Consider the following 6,000-nt stretch of genomic DNA (forward strand, 5'->3'; position numbering starts at 1 on the left):
CTCTTCTTCCTTGCTTACCAGAGGCCTTTCTATTGTTCTCAGTATTCACTTCCATCTCATAAGCATCTCTTAGAGTCCTAGGATCTTTATCCCTTAATATGTATGTCATCTTGCTATCAAAAGAATTGAAATATGTAGTGTAACATACATCTTCACAAAGTATCATTATTTGGAATAACTTATATATCCCCTTCTAAAATCTCACCTTGAAATTAAAAGCAGATTCATTATGGTTCTTCTTTATGCTGTTAAATTCATTCAACATAAAGCAAACCATTGTATTATCACCATATTGCTCTTTAAAAAACTTCTCCAAGTCACTCCATGAGCCAATGTTTTCGTCAAGTAGCCTTTAGAACTAGCCCCTAACATCTTCTATCATTGAATGCACAAATATTTTTATCACTACATCCTCCTACTCCACTTCATAGTCATTGAGCATATCTATTAAATTTCTAAGATGCTCTTCACCAGTAATGGTGTTATTGCTTGAAAATTTAATGAGCTTATCTATAAGATCATTATAAATAGGACATGGGAACCCAGGAATTCTTAGAAAAGACATTTGATTATAATTTTCCATGTATATGGGTCTTCTTTGAAAACTAGTAGCATTTGATATACTTGTTATAACCACATGGTTTTGGATAGGGATTTGAGGTTGTTATATTTGCTGAATTTAAGGATTTTGGCTACTTGTGGTTGAAGATGAGGCATGGGTTGACTGAAATATATTTTGCTATGAAACTAAAGCATAATTAGTTTTAATAAGCTATCTTTCTTCTGGTTTCAATTGCTTGTGCTTCATTTTCAATTTTCTCAATCTCTTTACCTAAATCCTCCCTTTCTTTCTTATCCTTTTCTAAATATAAATCTAGTTTAGACATGGGAGGGTTTGGATACTTATTCAAGATATCTTGAGGGTCATTTATTTGGATCCCTACAACCTTTTGGTTTTCTTTATTAGAAGTTTTCATAGTTAGATTAATAAGTTCTAGCTCAATGGGTTTGTAGGATTTGACTTGGACTAAGACATGCCCTTCTTTTTCTTTTAGGAGATGTTGTTGCTCTTGGAATTTAGATCTTAGATCTTCAAAATCCCCAAATACATAAGAATTTACTTTAGAGGATCTCTCTTCCAAATTTTTGTTCTACTCGTTTAGAGTAGCCATTCTTTTAAGAAAATTATCTCTCTCAATGAGAGTGTTCATTGTACTTTTTGTTGACAATTGGCTAATTTTGATATGTAATTATTGTCATTAATGGTGAAAATTGATGTACATGTTGATAGGAAACCTTAGAAATAAAGATATTTAGTGTTTAGTAATCAAAAAATTGTCTAAGTATAGAATTTGGTTTACAACAATGTATTGTTTTGTTTATAACATGTTGCAGATGTTATATTATGACAAGCAAAATTGCATGGAGATAGTATACATGTTGGTAATGACATGTGTAACCTAAATTTTTTGTACAAACTATACATAATAGAGTTAATCATGTTTTGATGAAGCAAGACAATGTAATTGAAGGAAAGAATTGTTTTGTTTACAAAATAATTACTTGTCTAATTAGGGCCAACATCATAGATGTTTACTCTAACTTGGAAAAATGAATTCTGGTCTTAGAAAACCTATTAGTAATTTATGTAAAGGCTTTATGCAAAGGACTTCTTATGATAAGAAGAGTGCTTGTATATAATTATGAATTATGAATTGTGATGAGCAAACCTTTCTAAAAGAAATATATGTGAAGTTTTGTATCAGCTATCTGGTGATCCAAGATCAAGTTGAAGATTAGAGATCAATGAAGGAAGTAAAATAACAATAAATCACTTATTTTCATAGTGATATCTTTTTGTAGTTGAAATTACATGTTTGGGCAGTGGGCTCTTCTTGCATACATTATACTACAACTCCTAACAGGGCTAGCACAACTCCTAATAGGGTTGGCAAAAGTCTTAATAGAGTTGGAATCTCCTAACATGGATTCAAAATCTCCTAATAGGGATTGGCATTGTTGCCTAAAAATTTAATGAACTTATCTTTAAGATCATTAAAAATAGGATGTGGGAACCTAGGAATTCCTAGAAAACACACTTATTTATAGTTTTCCATGTATATAGGTCTTCTGAAAACTAGTAGCATTTGATATAATTGTTGTAGCTACTTGGTTTTGGATAGGGATCTAAGGTTTTTGGATTTTCTGAATAGAAAGCCTTTGACTACTTGTGGTAGAAGATGAGGTAGGGGATGACTAGGACATATTTTTTCTTAGTATTATAGTTAAACAAGTGAAAATAGGATGTGGCCCACGTGGACATATTTTACCATGAAACTAAAGTAGAGTTAGTTTTCATAATCTATCTTTCTTCTAGTTTCAGCTGCTTGTGCTTCATTTTCAATTTTCTCAATCTCTTTAGCTAAATCCTCCCTTTCTTTCTTATCCATTTCTAACTCTAAATCCAATTTAGAAATGGGAGGGTTTCCAAACTTATATGGGATAGCTTGAGGGTCATTTATTTGGATACCTACAACCTTCTATTTCCCTTTATCAAAAGTTTTTACAATTAGATTAATAAGTTCTAGCTCAATGGGTTTGTAGGATTTGACTTGGGCTAATACATGTCATTTTTCTTTTAGGAGATGTTTCTCTTGCACTTTACATCTTAGACATTCAACATCTCCAAATAAATTAGAGTGTACTTTAGAGGATCTCTCTTCCAAATTTTTGTTATGCTCCTTCACAGTAGCCATTCTTTTAAGCAAATTATCTCTAAATGAGAGTGTTCATTGTAATTTTTGTTAACAATTAGCTAATTGTAATATGTAATTGTTGTCAATAATAACAAATGTTGATGTACATGTTCATAGGAAACCTCAAAAACAAACATACTTAGTTTTTAGTAATCAAAAAATTTTGTAAGTATAGAATTTGGTTTACAATAGTGTATTGTTTTGTTTATAACATGTTACAGATGTCATATTTTGACAAGAAAAAATATAGTGAGATAGTATACATGTTGGTGATGATGTGTATAACCTCAAAATTTTGTACAAATTGTACATAATAGAGTTAATCATGTTTTGATGAAGTGGGACAGTGGAATTGAAGGAAAAAATGTTGGAATGTTCAAAATGGGAATAGTACTTCTGAGGGGGGGGGGGGGGGGGGTGAATCAAAAGTACCACACTTTTAGCCTTTTCTAATCCTTTAAATCTAAATAACTGAAAGTAAATTGCATGCATGTAAATACATCAAATAACCATAAAGTAAACACATGCAATAATACATAACACTAGATTTGGTAACCCAAAAACCCTCCAAGAATAAGAAGGTAAAACTAGGGTGGGGATGATACCCATAAAAATCACTGCAATAATAAATGTTTGACTGCTTCTAATGGTCTACCTTGTGAAAGATGCACCCTATTAAAAGCTTTACACTACATTAATAGTGACCTGATTAGAGGATTTACAAACACTTTAAATGAAGTGTCACCTTATTAAAGGATTTACAATAGGCTGTTAAAGCCACCTAATACAATAGGATTTTCAATCACCTTCTCCAAATGTTCTCCTACCTAGCTATTAAGCAAACCTATCAATATAGGATTTCCAATTTCTACAAGAAAGTATTAGAACAATGAACCTAACTATATGAAATCTTTAATTGTTGGATTCAGGCACTTGATCTGCTCTCTTTGATGTTACCCTTGCTTGATCTGATCTCTATTCTTATCCCTTATGTTGTTCTGATCAACTAGATATGTAATTGTTGCTCTGTTCCTCTAAGTCTTTCTTCACTTCATACTGAATTTTTCTATAATCTCCCCATATAATGTTCTCATCCACACACACAATTAGGTTTTTGTCCTCCTTTTAAAGATTTTGAAGACTTAAGGCTAGGTATGGATCTATGATCCTTATTGAATCTTAAGTTCCCACTCATTCCTTGCATTTCCCTCATTGGTTGCATGCCTTCTCCATTTTTCTGATTGGCTGCATGTTGATCATATAGGGAATGTAAAAGATTCATCCTTATCCTTTTTCTCCTTCAAAATCCTTCTATGTCAGGTCCAAAAGTGGTTTACATCTGAGTTTGTGAGGGCACAAACTCATACGTAGATTTTGTGTTACTCACTACATATTGAACCACTAGTGCTTGGCACATATACTATCCTAGATTTCTCAACACCTATTATATTCTGTCTTGCTCAACACATGTATGATTCTGGCTCACTTGGCATATGAAGCACTCTAACTTTCTCAGCATCAACTATCACTCAACACCTATATATCACTCGACACTTATGTAGTACTCAGCACCTAAAGTCATGTAGCACCTATTGAAAATCTGACATGGCACATACTATGCCTCAGCATACATAGTGTACTTGGCTTCAACATAGAAAGTGGTTAAGTGTGTTGACACTCAAATGTCAAAACCATCTAAGGCCAACAATATCCTCCTTTGACATGACTGTCAAAAACACTTAACTAATCATTACTTATCTATCCTTATAAGTACCCTATCCACAAAATTTCAAAAATTGTTCAAAAAATTGTTCAAAATACCTTAACTCCCCATGAGTTGATTGTGCCTTAGCATTCTTGCAACCAAAATTTTGTGTTGAATGTGCCTGATACGCTTTTTCTTTTTCTCTATATCTATAATCTGCACTTGTGTGCTATTTTATTCATATCTCTGCCAATAAAAGAATGTAATCAAAATTTATAGTAGTCTCCCCCTTAGTTATATCTACATCAAAATACTATATCTTCCTTATATCTCCCCTAAAACATATATCTCCCCCTTTTTGACACTTATGTCAAAGGGATCTAAGGAGTAATACCATACTTAGCCAAAAAAATACTATTTAGCTCCATTATTATTTTTAGAGTTGCATCCCAATTCTCCAAAGTAATGTCAAGTGAATTGTGCTGGATGGCAGTCTCTGTAGTAAGGTGGACAAGTCCATTGAGTGCAGAAAGATTTGGATATTTCTTTAAAACTATTTTAGCATACACTTGCTCCTTGTGGAGGACTGAATTGCATCAATTTAGTCTTTATATTAGCTTCATTAGCTGTTAGTACAACTAACTCCCTTTGAGTGTGAAGTGATTGTGCACAATGATTCTCACTTTGAGCTGGATTTTTTGGTAGTTGCATGCTAGAAATTTTCAAGTTTCTTTCCAAGCTCATTATTCTTTGGTTCATTTCATGTGTGAAATTGAAAAGGTCACATAGCTTCCTGTATAATGAAAAAAAATTTCAAGGACAATTTTGACCTTATCTATTTTCTTGGCCAATTCAACCTATTCAAGTGCTATTCCACTTGATATCTTTTCATTCACTTTTCCTTGAAATTTTCTCTCTGACCATTCCATGAGTTTAACATTGGTATCCTGGTCTTCATTTGTCACCAACTCAACTATATCTAATAGTTGCTCTATTGTTGGCTTTGCTTCATTTGGTGACTGTAAACAGAAGGCATCCATAAAGATGTCCTTAATGTCATGAAGTGTTTGCTTGTGTTTGAATTCTTTCCTTAGTATTTCTTGCCTCATCCTTTTGTCTAATGCATTTTTCATCTTAGTCATTTGTGCCATTATGATAGTCTTGGATGTTGGTTTAAAGAATAATTTTGACAACTGAGTGCCAATACACTTAACCATTTTTCACAGTCATATGTTGAGCAATCCAGTTTTATCAAGTGCCGAGTGATATCAAGTGCCGAGTGACATCAAGTGCTGAGTAATATCAGGTGTCAAGTAAAATCAAGTTCCGAGTAACATAAGGTGGCGAGTGATACAATTTTCTTTAGGTGTTGAGCTATTTAGAAAATAGCATGTGCTGAGCATCAGTAATGCTTCATGAGCCGAGTAACTCAAAATATCAGCATAAGAGTTTGTAATTACACAAACTATGATGTAAACCATATTTGTAGCTAACACAAGGTAAATCTTGAAAGATTTAGAGATAAGAACAAATCTTTCA

This window comes from Cupressus sempervirens, chromosome 8, assembly GCF_028749045.1.
Source record: "Cupressus sempervirens isolate cs-2001-9-10 chromosome 8, ASM2874904v1, whole genome shotgun sequence".
NCBI lineage: Eukaryota > Viridiplantae > Streptophyta > Pinopsida > Cupressales > Cupressaceae > Cupressus > Cupressus sempervirens.